The 22,678-nt window shown below is 28.2% G+C and overlaps 1 long non-coding RNA gene across 1 annotated transcript in view; it reads right to left on the bottom strand.

Annotated features, from left to right (window-relative positions):
• Positions 1-15,359: 15,359 nt before the first annotated feature.
• The window catches only part of LOC129983787 (uncharacterized), a 30,067-nt gene continuing 22,748 nt past the window's right edge, over positions 15,360-22,678 (bottom strand). Inside the window, exons 2-3 of the long non-coding RNA XR_008785451.1 lie at positions 17,132-17,225; positions 15,360-15,455 (exon numbers count right to left, since the gene is read on the bottom strand). This is a non-coding gene — a long non-coding RNA (uncharacterized LOC129983787). The remainder of the gene's footprint in view (positions 15,456-17,131; positions 17,226-22,678) is intronic.

Here is a 22,678-nt window from a genome sequence, read left to right as displayed (position 1 = left end):
TGGCTATATAATTGATGTGGAAATGGCTGATTAATTGATACAATTTCTGATTAATTATGTTTAAAAAAAAAGAAAAAGGCAGGCAAGTCATGGTTCACATCATTTGCATGTGCTTCCGAACTTGGTACTCAGGAGTCAACCTCACTAACTGAATCAAATGAATATTACACAATCATTGTAGAAAATTTAACACCTCCTATTACGTCTGAAACATACAGCATACAGTTGCAACAATAAATGATGCGCCGTGACAAAAAACATGTTCTATTATCGTCGAGTAAAAGGAGACTTCGTACTGATGATTCTCTCTTCGAGAAAGAAATATACAGGGCACTTTAAACTATTTAAAAAGAAAATAAAACTTTCTTTTTTTTAAAAAAAGAAAAAATGCTAACAATTGTCATGTTTATAATAGTTTTCGGAATATAGAGAATTTTAACTTCGATTATTATTTTACCAATGTATTAAGTTCTTTTCCCTCCTTGTTTTGGTTATGAAGATTAAATATCTTTTTGCGAGATTATAAATTAGACTAAATAATTTTAAACTTACAGAGAGTTTGTATTTACATCATTATTTCCAATTTAGTCGTTTTGGTCAAAATTTATATCAAGTAATCAGCATTATTTTCCATAACAGTTATATTCAATATCATTTCTATCACGACTTTCACATTAATTGAAAGAAAAGACAGTTCAATTATTCAAGTTCAAATAATATTTACCAGAGTTTTGATATTTTTTTTTTATAATGAAGCAATCATTTTCTTTATTGAAAAGTTTTGAGAAATAAGAAATAAATTTGAAATTTAAAAAAATAAGAAGTTTTCCATATGTTCTGAAGTCATTTTGCCCATTTTTAGAGTATGTTTAGGAAAGGGGGGGGGGTTAAACCATATTTGATATCATTTACCTTACACTAGTTAAAATACTGTTACAGAAAAACCAAAAAACCGTACGTGAATTCTACGACAAACAAATAACAAATAAACATTAACATTACAAAGCACGTACAGGAATTCATAGGCGACTTTACTCAATCACTTAAGATCAATTTAACTGACCATTACTGATTATTTTAACCCCTCTGCTATTCTTATTGATTAAACGACTCCGGTTTTGTCTCTCGGCCTTTTCCGAGACAGAGCACAGAAGTTTCGAGAAAGATATCGTATCTCTGCTCCTAAAAGAGTCATCGCCAAATTTCTCGCTTAGTGTGAACCCTTCATTTTTACTCCGATTCATATCCCCTGTGTCGGCATTCATTCAGTAGCCATTGCTATATTAAAACTGTCAATCTTATCAAGAGATTTTACGCGTAGTGTATTCTCAATAATAGTAATAATATATTTCTATTAGTATACATTCTCAGATTCTATTATTTGGAAATACTAAAACTTTCTATACAACTCGTTCTATGGAAGTTAATTACCAGAAATAAAAGCTAAATCCGGACAAGCAATATTTAAATCAGACGATTGAGAAATATTTTCCCTCGTCAATTTTAAATTTTGCTCAACGAATTTTAAACCGTAGATTCAAATTCTTTGTTAGGTTAGTTAGTTCGACTGTATCATAGGATAGAGAAGATCGATATTTAGTTCCACAGGAAACTTAATCTTTCGGATCCAACAAAAATACAATATAAGGGGAAATGATTTCTATTGCAATAGATTTTAACTAATTCTAGGAACAGTGCTCATTAAATGCATAGATTGGATGCCTCATTAAATCCGTTAGTTCTAGGTTGCAGTAAGTGTTAACACAAAACTCTGAATAATTCGTGGAAATTCAAAAGGCTGTATCGAATGAATGATAATTTTCTAGCCTAATCCAGGAAGTAGAAATAAAACCATAACCAAAGGTAAAAATAGGATTCTGTTCAATTATAAGGATTTAACGAATATAAACAGATGTGGATCAAGTTTAAGAACAGAGCAATATCTTGATTCTTTTCCAGATATGAAAGAGCCGAGATGGTCTGGTGGTAAGAGTTCAGCTTTGACTCAGTAGATTTTAGGTTTAGATAGATTTGTATAAGAATTATACCGCGATGGGTTGATTGGTTGTCAATCCGTATATTCACGAAAAAATGTGAAAATGGCAACTAAGAGCGCAACGCGTTACAGAAATTTTAAGATATAACATTTACTCCGAATTTTGTTTAGACTCATTTCATCAAAGGTTGGATTTGGATTGCTTATTCATTCATTTCTAGTATATAAATACGAAAATTTAAAAACAGTAAATAAAATAAAGCTCGGTATGTAATCTTGACATTAAAATTGTAGATCTGTAGAATTGAATCCATTTTGAAGTTAATTGATAAATGAAAAATGGTCCAAAGAGAATATTTGATTCTCTTTACCATCTAAAATTAAACACAATCTGAAAATATACCATAAATTTAAGGGTTCTGCATATCTATAATTTTTCTTATTATGCAAGCATGTTTTTTTTATATCCGTTAATGTTACATTGCATAAACCTGATCAGCATTTATATCTTTACTTTCTCTAAAAAGAAGCATAGAAAGAGAAAGTATTAAAACAATTAAAAAATGGTACACGGAAGTTTCACTAATATCTATCAAATCTCTCCAAGTACGAAAAACTATTGGAATTACGTCAGTTTACCTGTAAACACGATGATTAAAAAACACTTTGAGATAGACGGATCATATTTGGTATATATACATTACACTAGTTTGCAAATTATCAGGTTTTAAGCGAAATCCATTCAGAGGAAGTCCAACTGTCTGAATTATTAGAAGGCAACACAAGTACTGATTTTCTTTACTATATTACGAAGCATGCAGTAGTCATATGCGTGTCCCAAAATAAAAGTTCGGACACTCAGTATTCACAGTCTTGTCGAAGGTCCATAATTTTATAACCAGAGAGAAGAGGGTAAAACGTTTATTAGAGATTATGCAAGAAAGTTTTGGAAAAACCACTCTCTCAGGTTTTCTAAACGCTCATTAGCCGTCAAACTAATGATAAGATAAAGCAAATATGAAGTAATTCATGAATGAAGAGAATTAGAATTCTATTCTACTAACAAGTCATTCATCTTATTTATATTTTCGAATATAATTTCCATTCACAGGTGCTTTGAAAAGCTGAAATCAAATACCCAAATTATAAACCGTGATTATTTTAATAAAAGGGCAAAATAACTGCAAATGCTGTAAACAAAAATTCAATCTGAAATCACGTTACATTTTGAAAGGTGAATTTCCTTTTTTTTATTTTCTCGTCTACATAGTATTGTAATTTTTTTTAAAAAGTGGAAGTCGAGATTTTGACGAATCTTTACATTTTAGATATCCTTGAGTCAGAAAATAACATTTTTGTCATTATTTCTGTTTGTGTTTTATAAAGCTAGCTCAAAAATGCTTTGAGCTACGCGAATGAAACTTTGTAAACGGCCTTTACCTCAAATTTGTAGATTATTATCAGATTTTTAATGAAAATTCATTTAGAGAAAATCTGCCTGTCCAACTGTTCCGATATAAATTAATACGATAGGTACAAAATGAAGAGAGCTAGAGGAAAGAAATTCTTTATACAGATTTATCTTTTTTAGCGCAGAGACCTAACAGATTTTGAGTCAAATCCAACAAGGGCTGATTTATTTTATGCATGCGATCACAAAATTTCAGAAACGCAATGACGTAAATATATCAAATTTGGTATGTGATTTTGGAAAAACACACACACACACACACACACACACACACACACACAAAAAACAAACTGTAGTTTGTCAAATTTTTAATTCAATCGGTTGGGAAAAGTGCATTTAGAATACAAATTCAATTTTTGGATATATTAACAGCATGCCAGGTTTAATCGCCAAACCCTCACCTAAAATCATATTGAATATTCAGTAAAATTATTAAATTCACGCCAAAGTTTAATATTTCTTAACTATTGTACACCAATGCTAGGTGAAGCGTTCTCTGCCTGACCCAAGGTTCTTATTTTATTGCGGGAGGTGGGATGAGAGCTAACACCTTTATCAGAGAGTAAAAGAGAAATTTTGAGGAAAACTATTCTAGCTGGTTTGTTATTTCAAATGGAGAAAAAGATACATTTTGTATAAATCGGAAATAACAAACACATAAATCCTTCATTGCATTTAAAATTTCAAGGTATTCATGTAAATTCGTTTTATTACAATAATTACCTTGAAACTTTACCGACGACTTTTAAATACATACAGCTAGTCTATTTTATATGCCGAATGAAACAATTTCCCTAAAATAAACGAAAATTAACTGCCACTCTGAGATTCCATAAAGTGTTCCATTTCTCACTTCCTCTTAGCATTTAAAAGCTGATATAATATCGTATTCCATTCGATAATTGAGAAATCATAGAACAGTCACTGTAACTGAGCTTTTGTGTAATCAGAAATTTTATAACCGGGCACCCAGACAGTCCTAAGAGCCTTTCCGCGTTTTAAAATAACTTGAAAAGACCACAAAGCAGCTGCATTGTTCCTAGATTGTTGTTATTAATGTAACACCTTTTGTGAACGCAGGCGCGCTCTTCAAGATACTGGAACCAATAAAAGAGTGAAATATGTGCAAGCGATTTCATAAAAGTCCTTGCACAACATTTAATAGCTACATATAAACCATGCGATGGCATCAGGTAAAGCAGAATAGGCCTTAAATTAACCGCCTTTATAGATAACAAACGGGATTGCCAAATTTATTTTTCGTGGTAATAACTCTTGAACTAATAGACTTCATTTCAGATTTTACAAATATTAGATGCTTAACTAGCTTTAAGCTGGAATACGGAATACAAATGCAGGTTGATCTTTAAAATCGTTTTCTACAGGCCAAATTTGAGCAGGGCTTGGAACTTTTTACGATTGCTACCTCTATGTTTCAGAGATGCAAATCTTCCAAACATTGATTGATTTGAAGAATATTTTTGTCCTTTTATTTATTCTTTTCTTAACTTTCATTGAGTGATTAATTGATTCTGTATAGAAAATTCAGGTTGTCCATAAATTCCGCAGTAAATTTGACGGTCAACAATTTTTGTCAATAATTCTTCTTCAATATGGTCAATAATTTCATCTTTCTTTCCTAATACGAAGTGAGAAATACAAGAAAAACATTATGATCAAGGAGTTAGACTGGTAGAACCTTACTTTTAAAAAAGATTGAAAAAATATATTATTTTGTGGCGTGTTAGAATATTAACCATGATTAAAGAGCAAGATACTTAATAGATTATCGATTATTAAGGGATATCATCTGCTGCAGAGTAATACCACAGGTAATTTATTTTGAAAATGAACTGTCACTTAATTTTGACATAAAAATAAAGAGGATATCATATTAAGACAAAAAATAAATAAATAAATGCACTAGATGCAACTTTAATACTTGCTATTAAAAAGACAAGTTTCCGAAGCTCTTTAATACATATTAATAGAATAATTTTTTTTTATAGTAGAACAAAATAAATAGAGCATACAGGTTGATATAGCAGAGCATATAGGAACATCAATCACTTTTGTAATATAATGACTTCAAAATATTTGGTCTATCATTTTCGAAATAAATCACCATCACAGCGATTATTTACTCATAATAGTTTTTTTATTTAAATGCTAAAAGAATGGAAAAAGAAATTTTCTGCATTAAATTATCTAGAATCATTAAATTCAGACTAATTACTTATTAGTTGTCATCTAAATGTCAAGTTTCAAATACGTTTTAAAAGAAAGCATATCAAATTTATTTTTAATAAAAAAATATTAATTTGAGTAATACTTTCTAAGAATCTTATATTTATTTTAAATTTTTATTGTCTTATAAAGTTCTAATTTATTAATTTTTTTAAAATTTTTTACAAATTCAAAAATTAACATAAATTTCCTAATTTATTTTTCAAATTTTTCTTCAATCAATCAATTTTTTTAATTGTAAAACCTAACAGGTCGTTGTATTTTGAATCGCCTCTCTTTTCCATATAGTAAATAAGTTTTGCGATTGTTTCAGCAATCTTAATGTAAAACATAGATTAAATGGAAAAAGCAAATGCTTAGTTATGTGCATTTGACAATTCATTTTGACATTTCAACAAAGTATCTTAATGTTAATTTAAATAAATGTTAAGAAATATTGCTTAACCCATAATGATAATATTCAGACTTTGCTTTAAAAAGTGGAATGATATAAACAAATCTGTATACGAAAAAAAAATCTTCTCATCTCAAGTACTAAAAGATAAAAACGACTTAATTATCTGTATACTTAAATTATTAAAGTGGAACGATGGATATCGTCTTTCAATTTTAGTTTTAATAATTAGAGTTTCATTTAAAACTAAAAGATTTTCAATTTATTAATATAAAAATATTGTTTTCTTTACACAGTGAAGATGTTATTCGGAAGACAAACTTCATCAGTACTTAACAGTATGGCAGCAATGTCGATTATTTGGCGTTAAAAGAGGACAGTTATCAAAAAATTCTAAAAATTCCCTCGATTTTTCAAAAATTATTGTGGAAATGTATTTATAAAAGTTTTAATTTAATATGATAATCGTTATATGGTATGGATATTGTGAAGTTAATAGCAACCTATAAAATAAATTAATAAATTATTTTATTTGCAAGTGAGAATTATAATTTTTTATAAAATTTTTAGAGTGGATGAAAACAGTTATAGAATTATTTATTTATTTTAGTATATCTTATTTAATTCTTATTTTAAAATAATAAATAATTAACTACGAAGAAATTTTCTTTGAATGCTTTTCATAAAAAAATAAAAAGAATTGGCGATCCATGAATTAAAAGTGCTTTCATGAAATGTTTATCACTATTTTCTTTGGTTAAAATAAACTATCTAATTTTTTTAAAAATGTAATGCAAATATTATTACAAGAACTTGGCAATGGAATTTTTGGATATAAAAAAAGGCACCAAAGATGAAAAAAAAATATATTCAGATAAAATAAATATGAATCTAAAGTACAATAATTGCAAATAGCGACGAATACTAACTATTGAAGAACTGCATATAATACAAAATGCTTTTATATTTCAATATGGGAATTCCAAGTGTTAAAAAAGTTCTCAAATTTCCTCTTTTTCGAATCTTTTTATAACAGAATTAATTATTCATTTTTACCGAGTTATTTTTTTCACATTTTGAGTAACTAAATAGTTACTCAGTGAGTTCAAATATTCGAGATTAAAATAAGTACACATTCTATCCAATGTGATCACTTAACTGACCTCGTTTGTTTTAACTGCTTTTGTAGCAAACACACGTTCTTCTTCCAGCTACAGTTTCATCCTTCCCAATTACGACTTGTAATACTATTAGTAAAACAGATAGAGACGCATTATTTTCCAATTTGAACCATTCCTGTCTCATATTTTCTCATATAACATCTTAATAATAGGATATTAAAACAAGACTTCTGTTTACTTTTGTAAGTATACTTGAAAAAAAATGGAGGATTGGATTTAGACTTTATTTATGACATTAGAAACATTTTAATAGAAACTCGCCATAAATAATAATTATTAACTTATACTTCTTTTGAGTTTTGACTAAAAATCCAATAAGTGAAAAATTTTCATAGAATTAACTGTTTATTAAACTAATAATGATTCATGTAGGCACAATTCTAAACTAGATCACGTTCAACTATCTTTACAAAACGCAGCTTTTCGATGAACAGTAAACACAAACTTCTAAATAAATGTCAATTTCAGGGAACTTTTAGAAAACTTAAAAAGATAAGCAGAAATAATTAATTCTATAAAAGTCAGATACCTTTTAAATAAGGACATTTCCATATCTTTTGCTCCAATAATATTTTCACTAAAATGCTCGAAACAATTTTACAATAGACCAGTAGATATTATTCTCCGATTAAGCCTCCACTTGCTTGAAAATCGAGTTATTAAAAGTTCTTTATGATTATATACTATTTGGACGAAATAATATGCGTAGATATTCTTTATTTATACAATACATTTTTTTCTTATTTTACAGTTTTGTTGCGCAGGTCTTCAAGATTATTAAATAGAAGCAAGATGAAATTGCATATGGTTTATATTTAATCAAATATAATTTTGCATTTAATATATATATTAATTTTACAGCAGTAAGTCTTATATAAATATATATAAAATAAAAAATATTCTAAACATAATATTTCATACTTGAAGGCAACGGCAATTTTATCTTTTAGTCTATATTTGAATCAAGATGATGCTAATGTTGTTAAACATTGAAAAGATTTTGACAAAAAAAAAACACACACACACACACACACACACATTTTTATAAAGGTGCAAAGAAACGTAGAATAAATCTTAGAAATAAAAAAAGAAGAAATTGTGCAACTCTCTTAAAGAGTCATTTCTATTAAAGAGTTGTTTTTTTTTACAGACTCTTTCCTTTTTCTCAGATGTTTTCTTAAAATAACAATCACATCTGTAAGTGAAGTGAACAGCTGTGCTACATCGATAGACACCAACTTTAAAAAATGTTAGAATGAAAACGAATATTTTCTTTAAATATATTCTCGCAAAGAAACACATAGTAAATTCCAGCTTATCCTCATAGATGATTGGCCCGACAACCGTGGATAAGAGATTCTGTGGATAATCCGAGGGAAGACAGAAAAACAACATGAAAATGATTGCTGTTTACAGATACAAACAAGACTTAATAATCAGTAGAATTTTATTTTTACAAATTCTTTGTTTATTTTTGTAAAGAAAAAAGGGGAAAAGAATCTAACTATATTTTTGTTTATATTTAAAAATCTTCATTTTTATTTGTGATAGAAAATTTTAAAACAGATATTTAGGGATTAGTACTTTTTGACAATGAATAATCCTGACCTATCCAAAGCAGAATTCCACATATCCGATTTTGATTAGTCGGCTATTTTTTTCTATGTTGGATATCGCAAACATAGAAAGGGTAAAAAATATAATATTGCGAAGAATGATAACAAGCAAGAATGCTTTACTGAAATACTTCCAGCAAATAAATAATAAAAAAACTATTAAGAATCATGTTTCGTTAAAAATTTGTGATTATCTTTGGAATGAAAGCTACAAAATCTATGAAAGCAAAAATTTAAATGATTACCATTTTTCAGTTATGGATATATTTAAACGCAAAAGAAAATCTTATAAGAGGTTATTAACGCAATATTTGAATTTGACTCCATTCGTGCAGTAAAGTGTTGGCAACCCTATTAAAAAACATTTGACAGTTCATAGTTTAGAGTTAGTAAAAATTTAACTTTACATTATAGAACAAAGTGTTTCCATTGTTGAACAATATTTCAAAAATAATGAAAGACTGGTGGCCACAGTTCGCAAATTTGGGAACTGGCCCCCTAGATCGTATGTTTTAACACCATTGGATTTTTTTGGGAATGATTTGAAGTCAAAGGTCTATGTCAACAAGTCCTACACGTGCATCAACGAAATTCACCCACATTTATGCAAAATGGCCATGGAAAATTTCGACAAAAGAGTGCGTATGCCAGCATAGAATGTGCAGGCCTTTTCCCTATATGCTATCCCATACATAAACCTATCCTGTGTACTTTACAATTCAATAAAAATATAACAATTTTAAATTTTTTAAAATTTAATTTAAATTTAGTTTTAAAACGTTGTTCTATCGTTGTATACTTTGACTTTCCCTTAACTGTCAACTGTCAAATGTTTTTTTATTAGGGTTGCCAACATTTTACGGCACGAATGGTGGCAAATTCAAATCTTGCGTTCATTTTGGGACACCCTTTACATGACTAGCACTGAGACCACTCGGATATATTTATGCACTTCATGTGCTGAAAATTCCTCTTTTTTAAAAACGCGCAAACTTTCTGTATACGAGCCGTTTCACGGATAATTTAACAAAAGATAGAAAATAAAAATCACACAATGATCATCTTTTGAATCAGCAAACCAAACTGAAGCACATTATCAAAACTATTTATCTTAGGATAATTTATGCATTTCACATAATAATAGATACACAGTACAATCGGAAAATAAATAGCTGTCTGCAAAGAAAAAAAAAAGTGTTTGATAATATCGCATAAGGAAAATGCACCTATTCAATTCAATGGTATATTAAAAATTGAGTATGCTGTCTGGGAGCCATTATTAAAATCAAGTATGAATGCGATAAAAAATTGCATAGTAACACACAGCAAAAGGAATCTTCAGTAGTAAATGCTACAAAGAAATTTTTAAAACTAAATTGTTTGTACAATATTTGCGAGATGTCGATAGACCAAAAAATATCTGGATACTTCTGATAAACAACACATTATATGCATGAATTTTAAAGTAAGTGTCATTGTATCTGGAGAATATATATTTTTCTTAGTTATAGCAGGACACATGGAAATAATATTTGGAATAGTTTCAACTTACTCGAGCAAATGTAAATTTCAGCATCATATTCACAAATTTTTCTTCATTTAATATAATACAATATTTGGAATTTCATGATTTTATTTAATTGCTGTTATGTGATGATTAAGTCAATGAAATAATTAGCTGGAAATAATTGAGATTTTAGAACTTTAAATACAAAATTATCATCAATTATATATTTTTTTTATTTAATTAAACTATAAATTTTATAACATTTTAACATAATCGTTCCATTACTAAAGTACAAACATTGTGTAATTTCTTTAGAAGCTAATTCATCAAAATGATACTTTAAAAAGAAGAAAGAACTATTGTACATAAAACAAGAATCGATTCATATCTTTATAAAATAGTTTTCAATGTTTTTTTTCTGCTCGTATTTCATTTAAAAAATAGAATATATTATGAAATTTTTTCAGATATTTCAGTTTTTCATTCACATGATGAAGTAATTGTCTAGTATAATAGTTTTCACAATTTAATTTGATTTGATTTTAAATTTGTACCGCTCTCTTAACTGTTAAATCGAGATTTTCTTGTATGTTTTATAAATTTTCCCTATATATATTATTAACTAACTGATATAGAAATATTTTATAGAAAAAAATTTGAAATAAAAAAAATCATGTTTTTTACTGATGAGAAATTTGCTTTTAATTGTTTCAAAAACTGCATTAAAATCTTGCTTATACTTAACTAATTGTGAGCAATATTTCAGATTACGTCGCCTGCGAAAAATTAAATATCTGTTTAATTTTACATACAGAAACTGAAAGCGATCACAGACAAACTATTTTGATATTTTTAATGCAAAAAAAATCATTTTATATAAAATATTATTATATACAAATCATTCTATTGTCTGCAAATTTGGAATTAAAATTAAAATCTGCAATACAAACTGATTTTAAGTTTTCGTAGCTTTTCGGAAAATAATAAATTCCAAACGATTTTAAAAACCAAGAAAAGTTATTTTCATTTATAATTTTTGAAGACTTATACAAAATTTAATTAAAATAATGGCAACTAAAATATCTGTTTATAGAATAGAATATGGAGTTTTGATTGGTGAATTTTAATCTCCAATGACCGTTAAGAATAAGTAATAAAATTTAAAAATAATTCTTTAAAAAAATGTAAATGAAATCTACGATCTCAAATTTCGAGTTATCATACGAGAACATTATTTTTTAAGTTATTGTTTGTCTTAATTTAAATCATTAACCAGTTTACACTGGTTTGAAACAATCACGAGACTTCTCTATCGGTCTCTATCTCTCTCTCATATATTAATATGTATAATTTTTTTAAACGTTCATTTTCAATTTTTCTAGCTGGCAAACAACGTTTTGGAAATCGACCGATTTTGAAATCAAATAATAGCTATGATGTCATACTTCTATTCCAACCTTTTAAAAACGCATCTGCTGTCAAAGCAGCATACGTAATAGTAAAGCAATACTGGTAAAAGCAGGACAATATTTAAAAAAAGAATCTGCTTTCAAAGAAGCATACATGATAATAATGCAATACTGGTAAAATCATATAATATATATTCGATTAAAAGATGATGATGAAAATTGCCATTTATGGTTTATTCATTGCCTACCCGATTTCGAGCTTCAATATTCATTGCCCCCTAACTAAAACAACATCATCTTTTCTCAGACGATAACAACATGAAACCTCAAAATAAATTTTAAATTAAGGGGATATTTTGTAGCATCAACCAAGTAAAGTAAATATTTGGCTATTTTAAATTGCATGTGCTAAGCGAATTTTCGGCACCATAACGTTCTAGTATAATACTGCGCATGCAAAAATGGAAAAGTTTATAATCAATTGAAATTACACATTTAACCAGTTGTCGAAAAATTCTAAAATATTCTTTATACTTTACAGAATTTTCAAGAAAAACATACTGAAAATCATTTCAGTAGTTAGTAATTTTGATAGATAACAAAAAGATTGCTTTGATAATTTGTATGCAATTCATGAATGTTTCATTTGAATCAACTTGAATCTGTAGTATCCTGTGGGTATTTGAAAAAAATCAGAGCTAACATATAATTTCTATTCTAAGATATAGCTTTGTGAAATTGCAATTCGTCTTAAACGGTAATAAGAATTACCCTCATTTCTATAAACTGCCGTAGTTGGTCATTTGATTAAATTTTGTCTTAAGTGTGTAATGCTCCCAAAAATATATCCAAGCAATTTTCTAATATATTTTTGACAACCTCCATTCTTCAGTTCCAAAACTTTCGAAACTTTAACTTTTAGCATTTTATTTAATTCTAATAGGAATACTATTAAAGTGATATAAAACTCAAGCAGTTAATCATTTTAATAATCAGGTAGCATTTTCATTTCATATGCATGAACTGAGATTGTTTCAAATGATACTGAATTACGAATCTGTGCAAATTCATGCTTACTGTATAAAACGAAGACTTAAAAAAAAAAAGAAAAAAAGAAGTCATTAACATTTAATAAACTCCAGCACGTTCGAGTCCGCAACATTAAAATTATTATAAATAACAAGACAAAAGATTTAAAATAATTTAAGTTTTAATTTCGTTTTTTTAATCAATGAGTATTTTATAACTATTTTGAAGTGGCTTGATGATAGTAAGATATTTGTTCACAAAAATTAATACTTTTACTAATTTATCAATAATTTTGATATGATAAATACCGTTCATTGTGTTTTATGTATTTATAATACATAAACTTTTCATTGTTTTATCCCTAATACTAACTGTTTCTTAAATTTCCATCTGCCAATTGCATTTTATTCATCCCGAACAAAGAATTTAGATTTTTTTTTGTTTCCGTTACTTTTGTATTGATGAAAATCAGATGTTCCGTAAAAGTTATTTTCGCTTTAATCACAGTTAAAAACCGAGCAGTTGAGTGACTGACACTAAAAGAAAAGTAAATAAATATATTCATATTGTCAATTTTTTTTAGTATTTTCAACAATTTAAATCTTGCGTAAAAAGTATCAGAAATAAAGGGGAATTTTTATTTATTCTTGAGTTACAATAAGTTAAGCTATCCGTAAATAAATTAACAATGAATATTTTTTTATTTTTTATTTTTTTTCTCAGTAGATGTCTGACATTAAAATAAAAGAAAAATTTAAAAATAAGCTCTTTCAAAACCATTCTTTCATTTTCGAAACAGATTTTCTGATATGATAAATACATTCAAAAACAGTTCTTTAAAACGAATTATTTTTAATAATTCATAATACTTACTGATTCTTTGCATCTTTAACGCAAATAAGATTAAGAATTTAAATCACTCAAGCCTTATCGAATGAAAATTGGCTATATTAATTCGTCTTTCACTTAATTTCAGAAACCACTGTTATTTAAATTAATATGAAAGTTTTTAAAAATGCTTGTATTAAGAATTGAGATATTAAAACCAACTTTATGCTTTTAAAAAAAATATTTAGGTGGGTTATTTTGTAGTAATTAATTTATAATGTTTATGCCGGAAACTGAAGCGGTAAAGCATATTTTCCTCTTGAACAGTTAAATGCTTCAGCCTTAATTGATAGAATGCAGAGAAGACTTTTTTTAGTTGTTATAAAAACAATTAAAACTTTTCCGGTGAAAGGATAGGATTTTACAGATTCATTCAAGTTTAGAACCTAAGATCCGGAATGATTTTAATCCCATTTGAGGAATAATCTTCTTAAGTTTAAAGGTATCATTTTCCAAAAGTTTACTTGAAATTTAAGCAAAACACGAAAAAAATTCCAATTACAGATCAAATCAAACTTCAGATATTAAATAGTTTTTCACAATGCATAATATCATCCAATTAGCTGTACAAATGCTAAGCCGATTAGCAAAACGTTTGTTAATAATCTTCCATTGCTAAATTGTTGAAATGAAGGGGGAAAAAATCATAACTTACGGAGATTTTGATGGAGAAAAAAAAACTAAAGATAATACTATAAAAGACAGATGAATAACAAACCATTGTATAAAAGCAAAAATTGTCTTAAGTATCTAATTATAGCTAGAAATAACGCATTTCGCATCTATCTTAGCAGAATAATTCAAAAGATTTCCCAACTTTTTTCATATCTTTCATAATTACGCATTATGCATTTTCACATTAAAAAAAAACAACTGGCAACTTAAATCTGATGAATTTAATTGCACTGTAGTAAATCAAACAGATTTTTGATGACAATGGTTCCGAGAGCATGATGTTTAAGAAATTACAAAATTATCTTACAAAAAATTTTTAATCTTCATCGTTAATTTGGAAACGAAGGATTATTGTTCTTTCAGAATTTTTATAAATGGGTTCTTCTTCGAATTTCGCAAATTTGCATTGCTGTGTAGCTAGGAAGATCATTATGAAGTATTTTTACAGGGGATGTTTTGTACTGAAAATTAATTTCCGTTCACGCTTCTTTGACAAGAGGGAACGCAGTACGGGTATTTAATCTTCTAAAATGTTTTTAGCTCCAATTTTGATGGAGAAAAATTCTACTTAAATACTAAATACTAACCAGTAGCGTTAATCTTCTTAACAATTAAAAAATAAGAATTATTTTAAGATCATAACTTGATCGATGCTATTCCTTCTAATTTCTGTATTGCAATTTAGGTATTTATTCCTTTGGTGGCATTTCTTTGATTCTATTCTTCTTGATGCGCTTTGTAATTATATTTCTTCTTTGAGAATTGTTCATTTGAGTGCAACAATTTCAATCTTCTCTTCCAAAAAGAGTAAATTTTTAATGCCACAAAGATGTAAAAGATTTTAGAAACTAAGTAAAAACATAAGTAAGGAACCATTTAAAGAAAATACTGATGCTTTAAAAATTTAGTTATTTTATGTGAAAAGTATGCATTTACTTACTTTATAATGAATGGTCTTGATAAATAAATTCATAACTGGTTCTTTTCGGTATATTTCGGAAAGTTTAGAGTTGAGTTGCTCCTCAGGTATGATCCTTATTATCTGAAAGAAATTCAAAATTACTACTTCAGTTATCCTAATAAAGCGCGATTTGGCATGGTATGGCTTGATTAAAAGATTTCCAGCAATTTCGAGCATAAATAATATTTTAATTAGGAACAGTTTAAAAAAATGATTTAATGATGTTTAAAGGAAAACAAATGTATATTTAAAAAATATTCTGGAAGAACATTTAAAGAAGAAGCTTAATAACAGATGGTTAACAATTTAGATCAGAAAAAATTATTGATTTGATTTATTTCCATGTTTCTGTTAATGAGAAATTAACTACTTAATTGTATTTATTAACTAAAGGTTAATTGTAAAACACTTTTTAAATTTCACTATTTGAGTAAAAAATTTGAAATATGTATATAGCAATGTAGAAAATATGATATTAGCAATGTTTGAAAAATCGTCTGGTTCAAATGATGTTCTTTTCATTTTAAATAAAAATTCAGACGATTAAAAGATTTTATATATTATAATATTTTACACAAAAGTAGTTTTTGTATTGAAAATAATATTCATGTAATATATTTTAATCCCCATAAATGATGAATTACCCACTAATGTTTTATAATTATAAACTGACTTAATGAGAGCTTGGTAAACTTGGTGAATTAAAAGATAAGCCTAGTTCCGAATGATTAAGAAATAATTACTATTAGAACATAGATAAATTAAAATTATTATTTTTTATCGTTAAATTTTTAAAAATCTATTTTACATAAGAAACTATCAAGCAATCAATAAACAATTATTAAAACAGCAAAAGAGTTATTCGTAATTTTAGCAACTGCTAGATGCAAGTTGAAATTTGCGTTGAAACGGATATATTTAAATTTTAATTTCTCGTACAAGAGGGGGGGGTATTGAAACTGTCGGAAGTTCGAATACGAACTTGTAACAAAGCTTCATGTTACAAACATCTGAGTAATTAAAAACACATTTTTGGAATTACACCTTTCTGTCTGAGAGCACAATATTTCAAAAATGTTTTGAGTTAATCAAAATTTGGTACGTGTTATTTTGCAGATTTTAATTCAAATTTTAAATAATATCAATGCACAAGAAAGATGTTTGTATGTTCTAGTCAAAGAAAACAAAATTACTTCAAGATGCAAAAGTCTAGATAAATAAGATTTGGAACATAGCTTTATCATCTAAAGCATAAATCGTCGACTGATATTGAAATCAATTCGTCAGTAGATTAATGTTCTGCTTAGTCCGGACATTTGAAAGTAAGTAAGCGTGAAAACTCAAAGAGGCAACGTTTTGAATAGATGAAATTTGTTAAGTGATCTTGTTACTGAAATTATAGCTTCGCGACAAATTTGATTTTCAAGAGTCCTTCAAAAAATCATTTAAAGTGTATAATCAGTGTTATTCATAACTGCTACGAAGAACAAAATGTTCATATGCGCAATTTCATTCATGATGTTCACGCTTTGGCCCAAAGTAGGTAATTTGAATGGGGGAGTGGAAAAGGAATCGTACTTTTACTAAGAAACATGCGAAAAAGCTTCGAGATGACCACACCCTCAATTTTTTATATGCTTCTAAATTGAATCAGAAAAAATTTTGTAATAAAAAAAATAGTATTTAAAATTTATTTATCGAGGTTTAGAAATCAAAGCCACATCATAAAGTAACAAAAGTATTATTTTGGAATATACCTTGTAGTACTAAACAGGATTCAGACAGCAGGGTTGACACCTGAACCGGCATTCCCTCCCTTTCTCTGAGTTTCCGCATTCCATTAGCTGGATCCTGAAATTTAGATTTAATATGCATAGGATATTATTAAAATTAGATAATATATGTTTCACATATTTCCACTTACAAGATGGATTCTAGATAGATTGAAACATATCGGAACTTGTAGTTTATCTGTAAGCTATCCATGGCCCATCAATTTAACATATTCCTTATTATTAATAGAATCTTAAAATGTATTTGTGAAAAATGCGCGATAATTTTTAAAAAATAATACTATTTAAGAATTTTTAAAAAGATTGATTTTCTGATGGCACCACGACTGACCAGTTTGTGCTTGGTTCACCGACCAGAATATTACTTTACTGACTATAAGACTATTAATATGAGATGCATTTATTTAAAATTTTACTGTTGTTTATGAATGAGACTAAAAATATAAAATTAATGGATGCAACCTAAAGTGTATATACTATGAAATAATAGTGGAAATGAATGTCTACTTCTGCTTGTTAATGTCCGTAAAAAACGTTTCCTTCAGTTTAATATTGGCAAACCTATGATTGAATAATTTGATGGAACAATAAAATTATTTTAAATTTTCATCATAACACTAAATGTATTGTTAAGGAGTGTATCAAGTAAAATTAAAAAAGAAATTAAAATAGGGAAAACGAATTGCATGCATATAAAATGGGCCTCATTAAAAAGATAACTATTTGAGCTGAAAGATTATATGAAAATTATTTTTGTGAGATAATATTTTTAAAAGATACAAGTTAAAAAAACCCCAAAATCTTCCATAGTTTTTCATTAACTTATATTTTAATTTACTTTTGTATTTTTTAACTTGAATAAAGACAAAAAAACATCCATCTTCGTTTGTACAAATTGATTGTAATTATTTATTATAAGTTTTTACATGCTGTGATTAAGTTCGTCTAATCTTCAAGTTATTATCCAGTGTGTAAAATTTCTGTTTTGAAATAAGATTTGGTACCAGGTTTGAAACGCCAAAAGATCCAGCCTCTGATATGATATTTTTGTTGCACAATTACTTAATTGTTATGAAAAAATTTCAAAACAGAAAATATTTTTTATAAATTTAAACTAAGTTAAAGAAATTCGAGAATAATTTTTAAATTACCTGCAGTAGTTTGAAAATTACTTTTTTTAAACAATCTTATCAACATTTCATTTCCATTTTTAAAGTAAAAGCTAAAGCTAGTTCTTTGATTTCTATTTTTCAATTGAAACTGCTGATATTTCATAAAAAAATACATGTTGTAAGTGATGTGCGCGTGTGAACTTTTACTTAAAATTTTGTTTCAATATTAAATAAGTTAATTGATAAAACTACACTATTTATCACAAGTTTATATGCAGCTTCAATGCTAGCTAATGGTCTTAGGAAAAGGAAGGCAAGAGTGTGAGTATAGTACCTTGAGTATATTCGGTGTAAATAACAAAAGAAATTGGCAAAGCAAATAAAAATTTAAAAAGGCTATTTATATTAATTTTCTTTTAAAAAAATTGAGAAAAAATTTCATTTTGAAAGTTTCGAGGCTGACAGGATTAACGAGTTTTACATACAGGTCATTAAAAGTTTAATCGACACCTTCTACATAAGACGATTCTGACCAGCTTTTGAGACAAAATTACTAACTAATAGTAGATCGATATTTCAATTTGAACTAAAAGATACTATGTTATATAGTTTTAAATAAAAGCTTTCAAAACAGTTAAAATGTTTTACTTCTTTTCTATCAAAACATTTGAACCATTTTGAAAATTCTTTTAAATTCACTAATTCCACTAGACATCCAACTGAAATAATTTATATATATATTTTTTTGTCCAGCCATTAACTGTCTGCGAGTTCCATCGCCCCGACTCCACAAACAATATTACCGATCTCAATACCCCTAGAATTTAACAATAACCCTGGCTGCCCTCGGTGATCTTTTCCTTGGCTGGCAGCCGCCGAGTAGAAGCACGCAACAGAACAATTCAAAGGGTTGCCTCTGAGAAACCCGATATCGCCTAATTCCATTCTCACTTTCACCCTTGCTGGCGATTTTTGCCAAAACATTGCGTCCGTTCTCCTACACGTGTCAAACTTTTGCGGTGTGTTATGTAACATCGTTTTTTGACCTTGAGATACGCACGCACCGATCGTCCAATAAATTTTTTCCTGTGACGTCACGGACACGAGTCTACGGAAACAAGAAAGGAGTATCGATTGGGTTCCAAAGGGGTTTGTAAAGCATCTTCGGGATCTTGGGAAAAGAAAATATCAATGATAAAAAAAGACAAGACCGATTTTTTCTCGCTAATGAACTATTAAATAGAACTCATTTATTTAGTTTTCTATTTTGAATGGCTGTTACTTTATTTGGGAAATCTCACTCGTTGATGAGTGAAAATAACTTCCAGCTGTTTTCGCAATTTACGAAGACACGTGGTAGGAAGGACGGTCTCGGCGTTCAGGAGAACGAAATCGGAGCCAAAATGTCCAGTGGGGATTTATTTGTGGAGGGAGACTTCCCATCAGACACGGTGTCTATGAGATGGATATTTTCAAAAACGTTCCGTGGTTCCAAATTCTGACACAAAATCTAATTCCCATATTTTAAATATATTTTAATAAAGATCCTATTGTTGTAAATGATAGGAAAATACTATGAACTGGAATGTAAATGCAGGATAATTTTGTGTCTTATAAAACTTTAATTGTAATGAATAAAATAAGACCGTCCTAGAGAAAAAACAAACAAACTTTACAGTACATTCCCGAGTATCCGGTTGGTGACTATCTGACCTAGTTTTCTTTTATCGTAATTAAATGAGGCAGGCAAGGCGCCTATTAATGATGTCAATTAAGTCATCTATTAAGAACTTTTTCAAAACCTAAGAGCTTAAATTTTGACTCTTATCTTAGGGTTACATTTTCATATCTGTGTATTCATTTATCAGTGAAAAATAAAATCACTGAGCCAGTTTTCTTAAGTATTAGGCTTACGATTTACGTTAATGTTTTGTTTGTATTTCCTACATTTAAGTTAGGTATTACAGAATTTATGTTAAAATGGGAACAGTTTATATGCTTTAAATTACTTTTTCTCTAATAAATGCTTGAAACGTGCAGCGCAGTATATAAAAATATATTAACTACCAGTGCAGAGCCTTCTATTTTAACTCGACACCTTACCGGCAACTGCTTCTATGATTCAGCGGGTCTCTGCCACGTTCACATTCTACGTGGCTTGAGATAAATGGAGGGCATAGAAAATAAGACGCGAGAAAATACATATTACAGCAATGACTTTTATTATAAAAACTTTGGTGGGTAAACAAATGAATTCACAGAATTCTGGCCCATCCAGCCAGTCCTTCCGTCACATTTGGCCGGATAATAAGGAGTGTACTGTATATTCATACCATCTGCACTCATATTTTACAAGAAAAATATTTAACAAATATTTCCGATTTCCGATTTTAACAAAACAATACTTCCACAAATACGAGGGGAGAGGGGGGGCGAAGTGAGGTATGATTTCAGCAAAAAAGTCTATTCCAACCCACATAACATAGGACAATAAATACAGTAGACTCCCGATTATCCGCGCCTGCCGCACAAAGTTTGATTTCTTCAAAAAGGTGTAGTTTTACAGTTATGCTTTTGTAATTACATAATACATTACAGTATTAAAACAGTACATATGCATTAATTTTTCTGTGTATCCTTGACGCCTCTCATAAATACAAAACACTTTTCTGTTTTCATTAACAAAATGCATTTTAAGTTAGTTTTGAGTGATATACTAAAATATTAAGCGTTAGTTAAACATTTCCTGCTGTTTATTTTACTTTTTATTGTACATAAAGCGATTTTTCAAAGTTGGAATGACTGTTTTCTCATTTGCTATACCCGTTTTTAGCTTTTTTTCGGATTATCCGCGATTTTTGTTATCCGCGGCGGCCGTGCCACCCAATTCCGCGGATAATCGGGAGTGTACTATATAGTGCATTTCGTGACATCATTTGAACATCGTATCGGGCAAAATTTTGCTTACGATGAATAAAGTAAGGCTATCTTTAGATTAAGGTGTCTATATCAATACCGGAACTTCATTTCTCTGAAAAATATTCATCGTTGTGGCAATTAATTATTATTTCCAAAAACCTAATTAAGAGGAATGGATTCAATGAAGTCCATTCACGTTTCCTCGGCATATATTAAAGGCACTTTCATTTGGAATGCTTTTAGCGTCTTGTAGAAAAGGAAGAGCAGTTAGATATTAGATAATACGTACAGGATTTTTACTCGTGTGACTGACGTCGTTTGAACATTTTGCACCGATATATATTAATATTAAATTTTAATATAAAGCATATAAAATAATGCATTTGCTATGTGTAGCGTTTTATAAGCAATTAGACGATTTGAAAGCATGACATTTTAACCAATTTTTTTAATAATTTTAGAAATATTTAATGCCATTAATTATAGAGTTATCAAAATATACTGTAAGCTAATAACTAACAACTGAAGTGTCTCTTCTGTGTTCTTCAGAGCGGTATAATGTTACTAATTGTTTTGTAATTATATAAAAATCTTTCGTATTTCAGTTATAAATGAAAGTTGAATATTAGATAATTCACATTTATTTCTTTAATTGTGCGTTTTTGACATGGTTTGAACATATTGAGCTGGTATATATATTATTTCAAATTTTAACCTTTTGCATTTGGAAAAGTAATTCGATGCATAATTATTCACCTAATAGAATTTTTTTTATTGCTCTGAATAAATATACTTAGTTTAATATAATAAATATACTTTTAAGTCGTATTTCTTTAAAAAATTAATTTTCATCTTTTCACCATTCTGTAGGCGTTTTTATCAAAACTGAAAAATAAATAAAACGTCAAAATGATGCATCGTCTTCAATGGTGAGAGAGAGAGGCACCATTCGAGGGCAAAGGGTTCATGAAACTTCTGTAGCATACAAAATAATAAATTTTGCTATGTGTAGTGTTTTATAAACAGTTAATTAGAAAATTTAAAATCATAATACATTAATCAATTTTTTTAAATAATTTTAAAAATATTTAATGACATTAATTACAGAATTGTTAAAATAAACGTTAAGCTAATAATTAACAATTGAAATATCTCTGCTGTGTTCTTCAGAGCTCTATTATGTTACTGTTTTGTAATTATATAAAAACCTTTCATATTTCAGTTATAAATGAACAGGTGTAAACTTATCAGCCGATGATCGGTAACAAAATTCATTGACGGGATTATTGCGCAAAATGTATCATCTGTATAAACGGAAGGTATTTTTCGAACAGGTTGTTTTAAGATAATTTTATTATCTATTATGCATTGGTGTATATCTGTTCCTGATAAATTATTCAGAACTTCTAGATAAAAATACGGCTCAATTTATAAGTAAAAACACGAGTAGCAAATCTCTTGTTTTCATTCTATGGCATGG

This window comes from Argiope bruennichi, chromosome 9 (genome assembly GCF_947563725.1).
Source record: "Argiope bruennichi chromosome 9, qqArgBrue1.1, whole genome shotgun sequence".
Lineage (NCBI taxonomy): Eukaryota > Metazoa > Arthropoda > Arachnida > Araneae > Araneidae > Argiope > Argiope bruennichi.
The sequence above is the reverse complement of the archived record's forward strand: the minus strand, read 5'-3'. Positions and strand labels throughout refer to the sequence as shown.